Here is a 20935-nt window from a genome sequence, read left to right on the forward strand (position 1 = left end):
GGAAGGATAAAAGTAGGAGTGACAACAGTGAAAGATGAGAGAGGACCAGGCCTGGAGTTTATTTTGTGTTTTGGTTTTGTTTGTGCATGACAGTCGTCCGCGAGGGGCTGTCGCGCTATTTTGTGTTTGTTTATTTTATTATTAAAGTTTGTTTAAATGTAGTCCCGCCTCCTTCTTCCCGTGACTACAAACGTTTGCTACATTGGTGCCGAAACCCGGGAGGAAGGAGGGACACGCTGCCAGAAATCCCTCGCCGCTGTGGTGAATCCGCGGTGCCATCGAGCATGGCGGAGCAATCTGCCGCCATGGACGCTCGAGGCGGTGGGCTGGAGTGAGTTGCCAGGGGGGCGGACGAACTCACTGCCGGCCACCTGGAGGGACGGCTGCGTCCGTAAGGGAGTGGAGGAGTCGCCGCCGTTCGCCTGAGGCCGGAGCCTGCTGCCATCCGCCATGATGGGGAGGAGCAGGGAACGGGGGACTCCTGCCGGCTGCCCGAACCCGGAGGAGCCGTTGCTGTCCACTGGGCGGCGGAGGAGTGTCGGGCCGTCCACCGAGGGCCATCCAGTGCCGCCACCAGGCATCGCGGAAGAATTTACCCAGCTGGTGGAGGGCCGAGCGGCAGTGTGTCTGGGAACCGGACCCAGAATTTTTTTATTTTTTTTTCCTCTCTCCCGTCTCTCGTCTGTCTCTCCTCATCCTTCCGTCTCCTTTTCTCTCACCTTGTCTGTCTGTCCTTACCCCCAGGTACGCCGCGGCCGCCGTGATCGGCTCCCTCAGAAGGGGGAGGGGGGGAGTAGAGTGCAGTCTCGTGAGTACCCCCCGGCCTGCGAGGGGCGATGGGGTATGTGACAAGAGAGGGCGGGGCCAAGAGCCGTGGGAATGGAGCGAGGAGCTCCGGAAGTATAAAAGTAGGAGCGACAACAGTGAAAGACGAGAGAGGACCAGGCCTGGAGTTTATTTTGTGTTTTGGTTTTGTTTGTGCGCGACAGTCGTCCGCGAGGGGCTGTCGCACTATTTTGTGTTTGTTTATTTTATTAAAGTTTGTTTAAATGTCCGCCGGTTCCCGCCTCCTTCTTCCCAAACTATGAGCTTTTGCTACAGAGAGTCTGAATGAGAATTTGTTTATTACAAAACCACAGATTTTCACTTTACAAGACATTAATTGTTGGACTGGAGTCATGTGGATTACCTGTAGATTATTGTGAGGTTTTATGATTATTGTGATCAGCTGTTTGGACTCTCATTCTGGCGGCACCCATTCACTGCAGAGGATGCATTGGTGAGCAAATTATGTAATGTTAAATTTCTCCGTAACTGTTCTGATAAAGAAATAAACTCATCTACATCTTGGATGGCCTGAGGGAGAGCAATTTTTACAGCAAATTTTAATTTTTGGGTGAACTATTCCTTTAAATTCTGTGCTGTTTTCTTTCTTCTGCCCAGATAAAAAGAAGCACTTTAAGATGTCACACAATAGTATCCAAAGGCAAAGCCACATTGTTGATTAAGAAAGTTTTTGTTTTTTTTATGTGGCACTCATGAAAACGACTAGATGTGAACAGTGGAATGGGGAAAAAATTAGAAGGTCATGCAAAAGACATGAACACAATGTTTAAAGACCTCCAACTGGTGTGTGTCTACATACAGAAACAATGGACAAGCACCGCAGAGGAATACAAAAACATGTTCTGTTTGATTGTATGATTCATACTTTACTTGGTACACTACTTTTGAGCAAAATTGATTAATTTATTCAATATCATATAGGCCTATGTGTTTGTCATCCTCTCCTCACCTTCTGGAAAAGAAGAAGGGGAACCCTTAAGAGCTCTGACACATTTCACTTACTGAATGAAACAAATCCAAACCAGTCACAAGTCATCATACATCACAAAGACAATATATCATTCAGGCTCCAACTATCAGCCAGACCTCAATTTATTTGGCATCTAAATCTCTTTTGTGACATTTATAAAGGAAACCAGTGTGCTCTGATTCCAGTCCAGCTTTTCCCTTCCAAAGGTGGATAAACAAGTCATGAAATCTGGGCAGCAAGCACTGCAGAACTATAGATGTACTGAGACAAGTATCACATCCAGTGCACACCTCTTCCTCACAAAATGAATGAACTTGTACTGGATTTTTCTTTTTCAGATACACAGGACTGGGCGTAATAATTGGCTTCCATTTCCTTTTATTGAGAGAGAGTACTAAACTGTTTATGTATTTTAGTACATTGCCTGACTTGAGAAGTTACATCATAGTTCAACTGAAAGTCAATTGAAAAGTTGTTGTTGTTTAAGTACCTACAATTAACATTTTAGGTCATTTTTTTCAATCAAATAAAAATATGGAGAAAGAAAAAAGGAATGTACACTAAATATTGTGCTGTAAACAGGGCCAGATTTACCTCTTATTGTGACATAGGCAAAATAATTTTTGGGCCCCCCTTCCCTATTAATATATAATATTACCACCCAAAAACAAACTTTTAAAAAAATTATAATCCACGGAAATCGTTACAGTGTTCTCTATCGCAGAATACCAATCATAGCCTAATTTCATTTTAGACTAACGAAGACTTGAGCCTTTAATATGCAAACTAGTTATTAGAAAAAGGAAGAGATTAAGAGTGTTTGAATTACCTTAATTAGCTTTTCAGTTGCAGATCTACTTTGACAAAGTTGCGGGTCAACGCTGACAAGTTTCTGTGCGCGTTTGATCCGTGCGTGCCCTGGACTGTGTGTGCGCGTGTCCTGGACAGAGGTGGTAGACTGTAGAATAAATTAATAAATAAATATTTCTCCTTATAGTAACTGGCCCCCCGGGACATGCGAGCAGGTGCCTAGAATGCCTAGTATGCATAAATCCGGCCCTGGCTGTAATGTTTGAAATACTGTAGTGGCAAAATTTACACTTACGTCTAAGGACAAGTCCACACATACACGGGTATTTTTATAAACTGAGTTTTCCTTCTTCTGTTTTTAAAGAAATATCTGTCCACATGAAAATGCAAACGCATGCTATTAAGCACTGTCAAGAGCATGCCAAGCCAACAGGTGGCGATATAATCTCAACCGTAAAGCTATGTTGGCCAATCAAAAGCCTGAAAAAGTTTCCAGTAGGCGGAGATAACAGCGCAGGCTCTGACGTCACAAGCCAAAAACGCAGTTTTCGCTGTCTTCACGATAACACAGCAACCAGAGTTTTTGAAAATCTTTACCCTGGCAGGCGTTTTCAAAAATGTTCGGTTTCAGTGACCTGGTGCTGTGTTTGTGTGTGGACGAACAGCCAAACCGCATAGAAAAAACTGCGGTTTTAAAAATAACCTGTCCAACGTGGACAGGGCCTAGAACAGAGACTCACGTTGCGTTTTCATTTAATTATTCAGTCTAGTGTGTTTCGCTTTAAAACACGAGCTCTGTCATATTCTGTGATTGTTTCCCTCACGCATAGCGCTGTATGAAACACAGACTGAACGAAATGTCAAAACATCCAACTGCTGTTTGATGCGCAAACTACGTTTCTCGTCAGGATAACCAGCATCTCGCTAGTAACGTTTTGATGGTTGAGGATTGCAATCAAGGTAAAGATGATTGCGGTGGCCATAGTTACAATTGTCAATATCACCTTTGCATTTACAAAAAACTAAATAAAACATAACGGCAATTTGTGTTTGTGTCATTCTGTAATTAATTGTTGTCATTATTTACCTGTTTTTTCGTTTGGCAAAAGTTTAGTTGTTTTTGATGATTTGCCTAAAGAGCATTATTACCTGTGAGGTCATGATTGAAGTAAAAATTTGAATGAAATATAATTTTAAAGGAAAATTGAGAAGATTATATATATATATATACAGTATATATATATATATATATATATATATATAATCTTCTCAATTATAAAGTTTAGCCATATCTTGAGGTGCAAGACTGTCCGAGTCATGCAATAATTGTCTACATTTGTTGTGTACATTATGATTACATCTAATCATTTCTCATCAGTAACACAGTTGTATACCGCTTTCTACCTTTTTTTAACAGTGCAGGATGTCTGGTGATTGTTTACATTGCAGATCCCAAAAGGCTTTGTGTTTCAGATTGGGACTATTGTAGTAGCTCAGGAGGTTTAGCTAGTTTGGTTTGGCAACAGTCCTTCATTTTAGGGTTTTAAACTATTGTTTAGTTTTTACATAAACAATTGCATTGTTCGATGTCAACCTTTTTTTTCACCTCCTTTCTTTTTTGAAAGTAGGATTGTGTCAACAGTTGGACTTGGAGTGGTCCTAAAAGTCTTACTCTCATGAAATCCAGCCAGGCTCTCATTGATACCGTAACAAAGCATGTTGAGTGTTGTTGGCTGTTCGGTTAAATCACACAAACCATGTGGATTCTGGAATTTTCATTTGAGTTCTGACACGTTGCAGCTATTTATGATTATTGTGCACTTAATATTTCAAAGATGACAACTGTGTAGGGAGTTGTATTTTAGTATCACAATAAATGTCTGATTTATTATATTTTTTATTTTATTCCCTGTAATTATGTGTATATTTTATTTATTGAAGATGAGAATTTATTTACAAATAATTAATGGATATTACAACTGCATTTTTATTTCTTTGTGTGATTGTGCAGACCATCAGCGTGATTTATGAAGTGGATATTGGAATAAAGCTGTTGGCTTGTGGCTTGGGAACTGTAAGAACTGGATTAGAAGGTTTTCGGCCTTTGAAAGTAAAAAAAGGAAATACCAACAAGCAAGCAATCCAAGGTCCATAGTGGTCTTGTGTGTGTGTTATCAGTGGAGTGCCAGTGAGGTGGGGGATACCATGGCATACAGTGGTACTGTGGCATCTGTCTATGATGAATAATGCCAGGCTTAGAAGATGTGCCCAAGCCAAGATTTGAAAAGCTTTGCAAGCAAAGCTTCACCAGTACAAGAGGAGGAGGAAAATATCTGCTTGATTGTTCTTAAGAAAATCACATCTATATGCACATTGCACCGTTTGTTATTATAAAGTAAATGTCAGCAGTTTCATAGATGGTTTTCATTATAATTATTTATAGCATTTTTATTTTTAAAAGTCTTGTTGATGTTTGTAAGCATCTGAAACATTTTAAAATAGAAAAAAACACTAATATGAGCTTTTTAACTTTAAAAAATGCACCATTGGTGCAGGGTTTAAGTAAAGGCCGGTATTTGCTATATAGTATCTGAGGTGATTTTGTCAAGTGCATGGTTTCCTACAGAAATTGCTGTCACTCTTTACCTCTAACATCTGCTTCCATTAAAAGCCACTCTGAATGGTAATTTAGTGACCTGCTGAGCCCTGAAGCCATCTCTACTGAAGCACACCTGTGCTTTTCTAAGAGTATAATGGGATCAGGACTGTTAGTCGGCAATTAGAGATTGTTTAAACCTGAAGTATTACCAGATCACATTACAGGCAGTGGCCAAAACTGAAACAAGTTCACAAGTGCAAGTCAGCCAGACAGAAATGGAAACCTCTTTAATGCTTATATATTTTTTGCTGAGAACATCATCAACTTGTGCTGCGATATTAGTATACAGGCTGCTTTGTTATAAATGCTATATATGCTGTGGAAGATTTGTTTGAGGAACAATAATTAATGCCAGAGTGGTCACTGCATAAATAAAAGAAAAGAAAAGAAACCTTGATAACATTTTTTTTTTACATATGAACCCGTAAAATATATAATGTCACCTTCCTTTATATAAATATTTGAGTTATTTCCACAGCTATGACCCTCCATTTGGAAAGTCTAGTTAATGACAACATAGCTACCCCGTTTCATATTAGCAGGTGACATATGTGTTCATATGGTTTCGAGTAATACTTGAAGCAGCTGGCAGTAAGGAGTTTAAAACATGCTTAACTAAACATTTATATTAAGAAGACATTGTGCACCGTGTGAATTTGATAACTTTTGATTGACCCTTGCGGATTTTTAAATCATCAAACACACACACACATAGCACTGAAAAACATGTCCAAAAGCTTACTTAATGTTTCACTTGTGGACCAGTTTGGCCCGTCAAAGACCCTGCAGCTGTTAACATACCGTAAAATGCTCAGACTGGGCCAAATGACAGGAAGTCACATGTTTTTAGCCATCGACTTGATAACGACCATCATTTACTTTTCTTTTCTTTTTGCTATGAGAAAAGAAAAGAACAAACTACACAAGAAAACTAGTGTGGGAAAAAACTGTTCAGAAAAAAAAACATTCAATTACACAAGGTCAAACTGAAATTAGTGATGTGCTTTTAAATGGTTGGGATTATCATAACAGGTTATTGTATGCTCAATCTGTCAGTAAGCAATAAGTCAACATTTTGAAAAGTGTTTTTGTTTGCTTTGAAAACCATGTGTTAAAGCATGTCAACTGAGCCAGTGAAATAGAGTTAATGTCAACATGCAGCCCTCTAGTGTTCAAGAGACACAACAGTTGAATCACTTTCCCCTGAATGGAAATAGCTGCAGCAGAAATAAAAGTAAACAAAACAGATATACGAAATAAATAAGGTTTAGTACATACCCATTTTCATTTTCATTTTAATGTAAAAACTAATTAGAGTAACAAGTTTCATGACCACAGATAATAGGCCTAAACATGAAAACATAAAATTAATATAGCTTTGCACTGAACCATATCAACCTATTTAAAGGGGTCATATGATGCTTTTTTAAAGATCATTATTTGGTGTATTTGGTGTAACAGAATATGTTGACATGCTTTAATGTTCAAAAAAACACATTATTTTTCAAATACTGTACATTATTGTAGGTCCTCTATGCCCCGCCTCTCTCAAACTCTTCGTTTTCTACAAAGTCCCTCCTTGCAGTCTGCTCTGATTGGCCAGCTGACCCAGTGCATTGTGATTGGCCGAACATTTTAGGGGGGTGTGGCAGAGTCTTAACTTTGATAAAGAATATCTCTTTGGTTTTGAGACTTTAGTCTTTGCAACTTCAGGGATCTTATCTATGCACAATCAGCTTGTAACACTCCAAAGAGAAAGGAAAACTTGAAATCGCATCATATGACCCCTTTAAAACAAATGTGTGTCAACTAATTGATTAAATAAACATTAAGTTATTAAATTAATGGGAACTATAGGACTGTAAGAAAGAATGAATAAATAAATAAATAAATTTCTGTTGAAAAACAATGGTAAAAAGAGGTTTCAACTTCATAAAAATTGTAATGCAGGTACCCTTTTCAAAATAAAAAAAGAAAACATTGATCTTCATTTCAAAGCTTAGCTGTATTCATACTTTAAAAGAATGTTATTAACTGTTCTTTATTTTCAGTCTAACATTTTGAAAAAGATACAATGAATTGTTTCAAATCCATGATTTTGGTGTGTCTCCTTATAAATGATGTCAAAATGTTAAAATGTTAATTTTGGGACGGACTATTCTGAGACACAGAAGACAATTTAGCCGCAAGGTGGCAGCAAAAGCCTATAAATAGAGGATATTTCAGTTCGTGCTACATGAACACTTTATTGATATTTTTTAAGATCTTTTTGAACAGTACAGTAGTTAGTTACATACATGTTCAAATGCTGAATATTAAACAACTTCTGCAAATAAAAGTGAACTTGATGGCCTATTTCATGGTGTTTTTCTACCTCTTTTAACAATCTTTTAATTAGTGTATAAAGTACATTTATAATCACATTTAAACCAGGTTTACAGTAAATAAAGCCTCAAAAATTATCAAAATTATCAAAAAGGGGATTTTAGGACGAAAGTAATCACAGCCAAGGTCACATTCACTTGCATAGCATCTTTTAAAAAATAAAAATAAATTCCCATACAACAAAAATGAAATGGTAACTCAGACTCATTCTGCCTGACAGCTCTTTTTGTGTTGAGTCAAAGTCAACTGTGGCTCCTTCTGAGATGTTTAGATAGATGATGAAGATGAACTAAGACTCAGCAGGGGGAGCCCATGATCCTCTGACTGTCTGTACATATTAAAACAAGCACTGTAAAACATACACAAATGCTAATTTAACCAGATATAATCCAGAAGCAGAATATGTACAGTATGATAACATTAATTAATTAATCTCTCATAAATTCACTCTTAAGAAGAGATCTTCTCCTCCATTGGAGCACAGCACTTCAGAATGAAGATCTTAATGAGGGTTTTTTTGGGTAAAGCTACGCTAGAGCCATTTATAACCAAAACCTGTTTGTAGAGAAACCGCAAAAGTGATGTCAGATTTGTGTAATGAGGTAGTTTCCACCACCACCTTAATGAGATTTTCTTGCCAGCGCTTATGGCTCCATCTAATGCAACATAATGCTGAACGCAAGACCCCCTATTGATGCCTGATGATGTAATACATGATGCAACTGCGTGTAAGGCTTTGACCAGATTATATAAAAGATGAGGCCGAGGGATATTGGTGGAAAATCATGCCATTAGGAGAGAACGAATCTTGTAGAACTTTGTATAAAGGTATAAATGTGGATCTGAGAAAGTATACTGGTACAATACTCTTTGTTGACATTCTGCTTTTATTATTATTAAGAAACCTTTTGATATCTGAATTTATGAAGAGGCCATATTGTGACTGATACAATGAAATACCTAATCTAATCATCAAATTTTGTTTAAGAATGCTCTGTTGTTAAATTGAGGTTTATTGAGCTGCTTGTATCTATAAATACTGATGTCCTCTTTGAGTCCGGACTGTGTGTGGAGGGGGGTGAAAAGCTCTAAAGCCATGTGCCATTTTAAACCTTTCTTTTATGTGCCTTTTTACTTCATGTAACCGCACATGAAGGCTGCTCCACAGGATCAAAGCTATGACTCCTGTTTTTCAGAGTCTGAAGGGCTTTACAGTTTACAGTTGCCTATGTATATATACTGTGGGTTCCAGAAGTCTAATTTAAAATGTTAAAAAAGGTTTAAAACATAAATATATAAAAATAAATATAATACACAAAAACAAAGAGAACGTTTCGTTTAAAGGGGTCATAGGATGCTACATGCACTTTTACAAAGTAGTTTGAACTGAGATGTGTGTTGGCGGTGTGTGTACACAACCCCCCTATAATGATAAAAATCCACCCAGTGCTTTTTTTTTAATCTACTAAAAATGTTTCCCCTTTCTCAAATCGAGCCGATCTCCGATGCCCGTCTGTGTGATGTCACACAGACAGGCCCCTCCCACGATAGTTTGATTGACAGTAGCGTTTCAGCACAGACTGGACTGGCGTCTTACCTTAGACCCGCCCTGAGTGAGCTGTCATCAGTCCTCCATTGTTTCACCACCAGTGCAGATGTAGACAAGAATGACTCCTAAGCTATTGAGGTGTTCTGTTGTTGGATGTAATAATGAACATAGCAGTCGTCATTTACTCCTGACATCTGAGCCGCTGAAGACACAGTGGATTACATTTGTTTCTGAAGGGAATGCGCCCCGATCTACATAAATGTGTCTATGTTCGCGCGAATCATTCATGATCCAGCCTCATCTACAGAAGAAGTGAATATAATGTTTTGTAATGAATCTTTGCAAATCACCTTTCCTAATAATGTGCTAATTAGCAAGTTTCACGATGAATGTGGCTCAAGTAAACAGTCTCTCTGAAAGCGGCTCAGAGGAGAGGGGCGGGGTCAGCAGAGCTCATTAACATTTAAAGGAAAATGCTACAAAAACGGCTTTATCTAAAAAGAGCTGTTTTTGACAGGGTAAAAAAGTTACACTACCACTGTTTTTTTACACTACCACTGAGAAATTGTAACCAAACTACGTTACAGACTTTTCATTAAGACCCCTTAAGAATCATATCAACTTGTGGAAAATGGGCATCTTATGACCCCTTTAAATCTGGAAATGAACAGAGACATTTGGCATGAAAAAAACTTGAACAAGTTATGATGTAAAATCAACAAGAAATATTTCAGATTCTTTACTATTTTTAGGTCACTAATCAAATAATCAAATTTGTGACACTCATCATGTGAACTACTTTGTACAGATGTGCAGATGTTCTTTTTCCTTTACAGCTGAAGATTTGATGTGGATAATCTCAAATCATGCTGGAGAACATGATCATCAGGGTTGAGACAAACTTGTAGATTTCATGCAGCTTTCGTGCTGCCATCAAGCAACTGAGAAACAATTCTGATATATCATTTGTTTAATCAAATTGGTATGCTAATATTCAAATTTGTAATAAGCAAACATTGTATTCAATTAGAAAAATTCAAATTAGAAGCATTTTTAGCATAGTGGTATCAGGTATGCTGTATAATGAGAGAGTCAGTTGATATATAGACAGGCTACTTTTTTCAATATGACAGCTGTTCATCAGAATGTTTTTATTCAAAAGTTTCACACAAGACAAAACAAAACAAATGTGTAGCGTGAGACCCTTAAGGGAATATTTTAGGGTTTAATCGCAGGAAAACAAAACCTGCCAACCACCAACATCCTGCCTGTACTGTAACAAAATACCCAGATGCTTCTGTGCACAGTAGACATTTTAAAGGGTTCCTATTGTGCTTTTTTATGTTTACTTTAGTGCATAATGTTGCTGTTTGTGCATAAAAAAATCTGCAAAGTTTCCTTCTGTGTACACACTTCAAGTGTGAGCCTTTAGAAAATCGTACAGTATATCAGAAGAACCTGACAAGGCTTTTAAAATGCATGCAAAGAATAAACTCTTCATGATGATGAAGAACTGCAACGTCATGTGAGTGTGACCGTGATAATCAAGCACAAATGGATATTTTGTTGCCGTAGCATCTGAGGCATGAGATGTAAAGGCATAAACCTCTTCTAGAAAACAGCCTGTTTTTGTTTCCACCCAAAAAGAGGCATTTACAGCTATAATAAATTATATCTGGAGTATTTTGAGCTGACACTTCACAAACTTATTCTGGGGACACCTGAGACTTTATTACATTTAGCAAAATAGGGCATAACCGAACGGCTTTAAAAATAGAGGAATTATTATCCATTGATTAAGACACTAAAGGTGTCAGTGTGCCCCAGGGCATGTGTTGGTGTTTTGGGGCTATTTATATTGCAGAATGTGTGTTAAGATTTTGGGAGACATGTGTTCAGCCAGCCACGTTCCCTCTAAGCCGCGAACCAAAGAGGAAGGTGAGGATGGGATAAGAGCACCCGTCCCTCTGCAGCAGGGTTTGTTGTTTCAGCTGTGGGGGATCCAGCTATATGGGCTGACATCTGAGTGCAACTTGCTTAACCTGCAGGACAGACAGTTTTCTGTCCCCGCATGTCCTTTGTGACTCTTAAAGGGATAGTTCAGGCAAAAAAATGAAAATTCTGTTATCATTTACTTACCTTCCACTTGCTCCAAACTAGGGCTGCCACTAACGACTATTTTTATTTTGATTAATCTATCGACTAATTTATCGATTAATCGATTAATCTTAATGATTAATTTACCACTAAAAATTCAAACCAAATGAAATCCAAATTTCTATGAAATCCTTTTTTTAAAGCAAAAGTAAAGTGCAACATAGAGTGCAAGAAGCAAGTGTCCATCCAATCAAAGTTCAGTATTATAGTGTAAGAATGACAACATATCCATGTGTTCTAGTCTACTAATAATACAATTATAATCAAAAAACACATTTTAAAGGAGTATTTACCAGAAATGTTATTTACTAGAATTTATTTAGGAGAAAAATTAAAATGTGCAGTATTTCTGAAAAAAAGAGAAAAAAAATAGACAGGCTTTTTTGATTAATAAAATTTAATTCAACCATTCAAATTAAAATGGAAAAAAATGAATTTGGAAATAAAACGGATTTCATAGGGCCCTATAATTATAATAAAAATGTTTGTGGTAATAAAAATAGATGTAAGTGAACAATAGCCTTTAAAATGACTTAAAATACATATATAAAAGCAATGAGGCAATGATAATTAGTTCAAATAAAGCATCAAAAGCAAGAAATCATATGGTTTTATTGAGCAAAACTGTTAAAATACATAATGTATTATAAACAATAGAGCTAATGTACATTACCCATTACAACAAAGGCCTGCAGAGGGCGCCAACGGCCTGATGATTGTTTTTACACATTGCTGTGCGATCTAATCCATTTCATTCAAATGTCCACTTAATCTTTAATATTTGACCATTTCTTTAGGACGGAAATGCTATAGCCACTGTAATTAAAAGAATATGTGGACATCAAAACGTGTAAACTCAGAGTGAGGGTTTGAGCTTTTATTTTGAAACCGTGATGTATTCTCCTGAGTTTGCGTAGATTTATAAATGATTTACCTTACAAATCTGATGAAATGGTGCTCGTTGCATCCCCAGATGAAAGTTATAATAAACCCAAACTCACAACAACATGCAAAGATGGAGTTTGAGACGCTCCACACATGTAAATGATAACAGTTCCTGTGGAACTTCTGTGAACGGAGCCACTGTGTGAAGCATATGTACTTAACCTACACGCATGTAAATAATTAAAGCGCATATACTGTATTAGAACTGCATCGCATATAATTATTTGATTAAATCGTAGCGTTTGTGAATTCACAATTATGCTTAATTATGATTTTTTTTTTAAATTGGCTTAATATATCGTGCAGTCTTGGTAAACAGTCTAATGATGTGTTTTATGGATTCTCGTCCGTGAAATACGGCACTTCCGGTATTTTGCCTGTTAGTCGACGCGAGCAAAATGAAGTCGAGGGTTTTTAAAAATCGAATAGTCGAATAAAATCGACGAATCCCGACAGCCATACTCCAAACCTGTGTGAGTTTATTTTTTTTACATTGATGAAAGAATATTGATTGATTGATTGTTTTTTTTTTGAGCATACGGTTCTCAAGTAAATGTATCTTGATTTAGGAATGTTTACATATTTGTATTGGAAAACCAGACAAAAATACTAAGTAAGAAATAATTTTTTTGCAATGTATGAAGTTGCATGACATATTTTCATCTTTCTAAAGATGGGATATCTTGATGGTTTAGGTGCTTGTGTGTATGGACATACCAGTTGTAGGGTTAGTATGTGCATGGGTGTGTAGGATAATTAGCGTGAATGTATGTGTATGCGTATGTGTAAGAGAGCGACAGAGGGAGGGAGGGAGGGAGTGTGTGTGTGTGTGTGTGTGTGTGTGTGTGTGTGTGTGTGTGAGAGGAAGGGGGCTCATTATCTCACATACAGTGTGCAATCAGTGAAGCCTTGTTTTCTGCATCAGTCCAACACACCGTCATGTGTCTGCATCGGTGAATCAACCACCAGTTTCATGTTGAGCTCTTCAAAAGTGTTTGCTTTCCTCGCTTCTTCAGTTAGTGAAACAGCTGCCTTCTCACGGATAGCTGTAAGCTTCTGAATGAAATGTGACTGTTTAACTACTACACAATGGCTTAGTCCTCCCGGGCTAATGGGGGATGGGGCTGGGGTTTCTAGTCACGTGACATGAACCATATTTAATACAATCTGAACTACATGCAGCAGGACTTGGGTGAGCCAGCGGCACAGTACAGTCTCACAATCTGTGTCAGTGACCCACTAAAGACCAAATACTGTGCATTTGTTAATACCAGTCGTGTGACCAAACCTGGAATTCAATGAGAAATACAAGTACAATGAATTCTCATAACTTTGCTCATGCGAAGCGATACTGTGCAGTCAGCTGGTCATTATCACAAAATAAACCTTTGATAGGGTGATCAGGACCCCAGTGTTAATTGAAGGGGTTTTGTATCATTCTAAATGGGTTTATTTTGAGATAATGACCAGCTGACTGCACATTATCCCATTTATTACATGGCTACTTACCACACAAATAAACAGATGTGAATGAAATATTGATTTGCATTCAAAATGCTGTTGTTATATTTAGCTAAAAGCATCATTTACTACCATTATCAAAAGTTTGAATTTTTTAAGACTTAATAAAAGATTTTAGTATTTTAATCAGCAATGGTTTATTCCAAGGATGCATTAAACTGATCAAAAGTGGCAGTGGTAACTTTATAGTAGTAATGTTACAAAATATTTATATTGCAAATAAATCCAATTCTTTTAAACTTTCTATTCATCATAGAACCCTGGAGAAAAAAACTATTACACCGTTTCAACAAAAAAAATTAAGCAGAACAACAGTTTTCAACATTGCTAATAATAAGATTTTTTTCTTGATCATAATATCAGTATATTAGAATGATTTCTAAAGGATTATGTGACACTGAAGACTGGAGTAATGGCCTTTACTGTACTTTTTAATCAAAACCATAATATATATCAATATTAACCTTACCAACCAACTTTTTAACAGTAATATATAGCTTCTAGTCATCTATTGTTTTATGTTTACCATAAAAAACAATACTTTCTAATTTTAGCATGAGGTCTGAAGTAATAACAAAAATAGCTGTGATCAACAGCTTCAACACTGTTTCCAGAAACAGCATGAAGGGTGGGTGGAAAATAGCATCGTTCTCTGTGTCACCCTTGCTTTTGTAATCACTCTAATGTGACATGTAGGTCACCATGGCTCACAAAGCTTAATAGAGTTGTGAAGTGTATAATCAACAGCCATTAACAGAGTGACGTGTGAGACTCACATCAGGATGAGCTTGATGGTTGATCTGCAACCCCCTCACACCACCTGCTGCTTACGTCTTACGACTTAATCTTAACCTTGAAGACATTATTAGTCAATCAGCAGAAGGACTGTGCTATATGGCTTCACCAGCTATAAGCTTAAACTAGCCAAAACAGCATGGCGCTATAACGCAAGATGGTCCATTCAACAGTGATGGTTGCAATTAAAATGATGTGTAAAAAAAAAAAAAGGTTAAAGGTCAAAATTTAAACACACAACATGGCCTTTGATAAATAAATTCTGATCAACTTGTTTTATTCATAACTTGTCTTTAAAACAAAATGAATAAAGTATTGTTATCCCTGTGCTTTTCTTCCACTCATGCCTTCCTGTCAAAAGGATAGATTACCATTAATACAATTCTGTGATCATTTAATCACCCTCAAATGGGTCCAAAATGGTATGACTGACTTTCTTCAGTGGAACACTGATGTGTGCATTTATTCAGTTAATTTGTAAATGTCAGTGTGTCAGAGAGCATGACGTTGAGGTTGGTATGTTTGGTTTTGATGGCAGACACTGCATTATGTGCTGTACTCACGTGATAAATGGATCTTTGTTTTTCCTGTAATCTTCTCAAGTTTATTATAAAATAGATCAGACAAGAGAACAGACTTTTCTGCTGGCCTGGTTTATATTTACTTCATCCTGCCAATATTTTTACCAGCCCCACCACAAAACCAAATGTTTTTAAGGCACATGTACATGATCCACAAATCCAAAATGAAGTGATAAATTGCAAGGTACTAATATTATAGTTAATGGCAGACAGTGAGAGTGGTGCTAATGTCAATATGGCAATAAATTAAAAATGTAAAAAAATAAAGAAATAAAAATATAAAGTACATTTTCAGACAATTAAAACCATAAAACATAGCATAATATGTATTAAACTGAACATTAACTATAAGAAAATGCAACAACAACAGTGATTATAGCACTTTACGAGTTTGCCTGCCCATTCATAATGGTAAACAAACTTGGCTTGCTGTACTTGAAGGAGGCTCGAACCTGAGGCTCAGCTCATGCTCCGAGTTAAACCAAATGCTTCACAATCAGAAAATCAGAAATAATCTCAATTAAATCCTCATAAATTCATTTGAAAAAATACTTTACAGCTAACATGCAGCAAAATACAAAGAAAATGACATACTGCTGAGCTTCAGAGATGTGGTGGCATTTCTATTTTTACTTTGTCTCATTTAAGGAATTGATATTCATATCCTTGGAGCATGCAGAATGTGTCTTACTCATCCGTGCGTGATGTTGTCAGGAGATTGATGAATTATTTATTTTTGCGTGCCTCTTTAGGTTTGGATCAACCGCATTGTGCATCATTCAGGTGGCCAATGGTATCTGGTGCAAAATTGTAGTCATAGTTAAAACTAAATTGCTCCTTATCGAAGTCAAGACTGTTTAAAGCAGCAGACATAAATCATTAATCTAGCAGACGTTGTCACAGGATTCACTTCACTCTGAGGCCTGTAAATATATTACACGTTGCATGATCTTGACACTTCAAATGTTCAAAAAATGCAAATTTTTCCGGTTTTGATTCAGCCATGTTTTTACACACTTCAAATAGGAACAATTCAGTAATCCCGTAAGAATACTGAACATGTATGAGAGCAGTAGGATCTATACACTATCCAGAATGCTGGAAATATGCTCATTTAATGGTACAATAAAATGTAAGGTGCACAAGTAGGTCTGTGACTGTTTATTTAGGTTTTAATGTTCCTATCATCATGGATCAGAGACGCTGACCGCAGCTTTCTGTTGAAGTGGGGAGGGTCGGCATGACCTAACACATCGCATCTAAATTCTGCTGCTAAGAGAGTCATCTATTATCCATGCTGTGCTTCCTGCAGCCCACGCGCTCTTTTCATAGAGAGATTATGCAATTTCCACCCAGCAGAAATCCCGTTTCTTAACATTAGTAAGAGGACTATTACAGAAACAATATAGAAACAGTACAGAAAGGTCTTCATGCAGACATGCATGAACCATCTCAAGTGTGTATGCAATGCATTAAGAAGATCACAATTTGGGTTTACTAACATTTGTCAGGAAGAGATTATGCTTTTTGTGACCCCCTGCTCGCTGTCGATGTAACATAAACAAACACACCACAATAGGACTCAAAGGAACATTTTTAATGAACAAAAGTGTACTGGACTTGCTGACACATTTTTGTATGTTTTTTTGTATTGTCACATTTTGCTATGGTATGTAATTAGTGTATTTATATGTATGGACACCAAAGTGTCAGGTTAAAGAAATATTCTGCATTCCTATAAATTAAACTCTATCGATGTGGCATAATGTTGATTACCCCAAAAATCTAATTTCCACTTGTCAAAAATCTGGGTTACAGTGAGGCACTTACAATGGTGACCAGGGCAAACATGTAAAATAAAGATGTAAACACGATGTGTGTAAAGCTTACTATGAAAAAAAATCATGTGTGTAAAATTACTGTATATCCAATTTTACAACATTGTTGTTGTAACATTGTTGTCAGTACCCTAAAACAACTATGAAAATTTTAATTTAAACAGTTTTCTGCTAAAATAATACAATAATATACGTTTTAATATTAATATGTTTAAATTAATGTAAGTGCATTTATGACATTCTTATCTTTAATTGAATCCCAAAAATTCACTTCATTCACTATTGTACGCTGAAAAAAAAGTGTGTAGAAACAATTTTCACTCAGTAGGAAATTTCACAAACAACTAAGTGTCCCAATGAATTTCAATTTCACATTAAATTAAATGAAATTTTGAAGCAGAAAAACTAAATGTTTTTCTAAAAACTAAATGAAAATTTTGAAGCAGAAAAACTAAATGTTTTTCTAGTAAAAACATACTCCAATAATCTGTTTTATTTTTAAAAATTATATATATATATAATATTTATTTATTTAACCATGTAAGTCCCTCATTGTAACCTTGTTTTTGCCTTTTTAAATCAACATTATGGCACACATTGGTTAAGCTTAATCGTACTGAACCTGGAATATTCCTTTAAATGTTCAGAAGTGGCATTTTATTTACAGATGTGACATTTTTTTGATACAATGGTGCATTCACAGACCAAGCACCACTGAATCCAAATGTCAGTATCAATGACAACGCTGTACTATTCAGTGTGAGGGCTAAAACACACATCCACAACATAGTGCATTCACAGTAAATGTGCGCACTAATCTCCCTGAGCTCCAGCTCTAGCTGTTCTTCCAGAGAATAATTCTTCCAGCATGAGTCGACTGTCACTAATCATTCAATCAGTTCACTCCGGTTCACTCACGGGAGCGCAAACTGCCCGAGCAGCAGATTCCTTCGGCGAGAGTCAGAGCGGAACTCAGCGAGCACACACACACGCTCATGCGTCCATGAGGAAAACAAGAGCTTGTGCATCTATTTTTGCTCTGCGCGACCTATGGTTTTACAACAGATGCAAACCAGACTGAAAGCCTGCTGGCTAATCGATATCAGAAAAAAGTGAACCTGTAGCCACAGAATCTGATTCACTGTATATGGTTACAGAAAAGCAATGCGTTGAAGTAACGGGATAACAGCGCATCTACCCACTGAAGGATAGAAAACAAACTGATAGGGGCGTGAGTCGTCTTCATTAGATATGCTAGTTCTATAGGCTAGATTGGCATCAACGGCAGGAGGAGGACGTGTTGTTCTGTCTGATGGCAGAAAAGACATTTCTGAGAACACCTAAGTGGAATAAGCCTGTGGCAAAATGTGAAGTTGTATTGCATCCATTCCCTTGTCATAATGAAAACCTGTTCAGCATGAGGTATTTAACTACCGAAGTATCAACCTTGTAAAACACTGTCATCAAAATTAGAAAACAGATCTCTAATGACTATGGCATGATTAATTAATTACTATCATAGGCATGTAGGTCACACTACACTGGCCCTACATGATGCATTCATATGCATACAAATACTGGACACTGAAGCTTATGCGAATAAGTTTCACATTTCGCAGCGAGTTCAAGTTTGGTGAGCTAACCTGCAAAATCACATGAACCAGTAGGCTAGAAGATTTATTAGGTATTGTTTAGTGTCTCCACTATTTTCTGTTGGCTATTGCTGTTTTCCAAACGAATCATTCTTTTACTGTCGGTTCCTTTTGAACTGGTCAAGTGGAAAGCAGTGTGAATCGATTAGGGATTCAGTCTGAATCATTCGGACATGTTTTGTTCATAATCGGATTGATGGCTCGATGTAAACACACACAGTCGAGCTGACTGAGCTCAATCCGAATGAAATGTTGATCAGATTGAAAGTGGTGGTGTAAACCTGAAGTAGTCTGACTCTGAACATGGCAACTGGGCACTGCGTGTGTGCTGAAATTTTGTTCAGAATACATATAATGCACATGAAAATGAATCTGTGATTCAGATTTCTAATAAAGGGTTCATATAAACCGTTTATTTTTAGAATCCGAAATTGGAATGGATTAATTTTGACTGACGAAAATGAGTGCATGTAAACATTTATTAGTCTAGAGATGAAGAGTATCAAAAAAAGTGTAAAATCACAAGCATTACACAAATCATTTGTGTACAACACTACAAAAAAGTAAGTTTTTTTAAAGGGGTCATATGATGCTGCTAAAAAGAACATTATTTTGTGTATTTGGTGTAATGAAATGTGTTTATGCGGTTTAAAGTAAAAAAAAACACATTATTTTCCACATACTGTACATTATTGTTTCTCCTCTATGCCCCGCCTTTCTGAAATGCGTTGATTTTTACAAAGCTCATCGGTCTGAAAAAGCGAGGTGTGCTCTGATTGGCCAGCTATCCAGTGCGTTGTGATTGGCCGAATTCCTCAAGTGTGTGACGGAAATGTTACGTCCCTTACCATATTGTGATGCCTGCAGCAACCACATGTGATGACCCCGGGCTGGACTTCACGTCCACGGTGAAAGCCGATCCGGTGATCGACAGCGCGAAGTTGAAGTATTTCCTCAGCAACCAGCACGGATCAGCTCCAGGCATGACCAAGTGATATTGTCCTCTTTTGGAAGGCCAAACAAAGTAGTTTCGCTTTCACAACGAAACACACAACACCTTCACGACATGGCATGGCAACAATACTGCAGCGAGAATAAAAGTTATGCCTTCTTTCTTTGCGTGAACATTTGGGCGGCGTTATGCAAATCTTCCCACATAGTGAGGTAGATATGTGGGGGCATGTTAGAACGAGCCGTTTTAGGTAGGTGTGGCTGACTCTTAACTTTTATAAAGAATATCTCTTTGGATTTGAGACTTTAGTCTTTGCAACTTTACAGATCTTCTTTATGCACCAAGAGCTTGTAACACTCCAAAGAGAAAGAAAAAATTTAAATCACATCATATGACCCCTTTAAATGTAACAACCTGTTTTAGCCATGTATCTTGTACTGTTTTTTCTAAAGAATCACTTTCAGCTAAAGAATTAGTTAGCTCATTTTTTAGTAGCCTAGTCATCCACCATCCTTACACATTCTGATGTTTATTGACAATTGATGTAAATTTTATTATTGACAATAGGTAAGAGATGACCTCTAAAACACTGTATCCCATCATAGGTGGAGTGTGTGGAAGTCTGGGCAAGGCTATAGCCTTCCCCTGGCCACTGGTCAGAAATAACAAAAATGTCACCAAATTGGACAAAATTGCCTCTGTACAATTAAACTAAATCTGTTACAGGTGTCTCAAATAAAATGGCAATTAAATGAAAAGTGTCGATTGTGGTAGACTGAAGTGTAATGTTCTTTGATAATGTTCTTTGCTCGCTTTCTGTATAATTTATAATCGTGGAAGCAATAGCGTTATAATTAGTAACTTACAATGTTTTATTAAAATGTGATCCCGTTAAATAGTTGTATTAAAAATTTTTATGACATCACACATTTGCTACTTGCCTAAAAAGACGGGTTTTGGATGTGCGAATTTAATAGAATAATAAGCTACTTTTAGCCTTACCCTGCAGCTGATTCACCCTCCGCCTATGTATCCCATGATAAGGTTGGTAGATTACATCTGACATGAACAAAGGCCGACCAGCAGTACAGTGATCATGCCAACTAATGCAAACACAATCAAATGAGATACTATTGTGCAGTGGAGTAACATACATTTATATCAGATATCCCACCGGTAAGTATTTCCACAATCAGTAAAGAACTGATTCTGTGTTGGCTGGAGCTCAGGTTGTTTGAGTGCTGCATTGTATACTGTGCAATGCAAAGGAAGGGA

This window comes from Sinocyclocheilus grahami, unplaced genomic scaffold (assembly GCF_001515645.1).
Source record: "Sinocyclocheilus grahami isolate Dianchi unplaced genomic scaffold, SAMN03320097.WGS_v1.1 scaffold298.1, whole genome shotgun sequence".
Taxonomy (NCBI): Eukaryota; Metazoa; Chordata; class Actinopteri; order Cypriniformes; family Cyprinidae; genus Sinocyclocheilus; species Sinocyclocheilus grahami.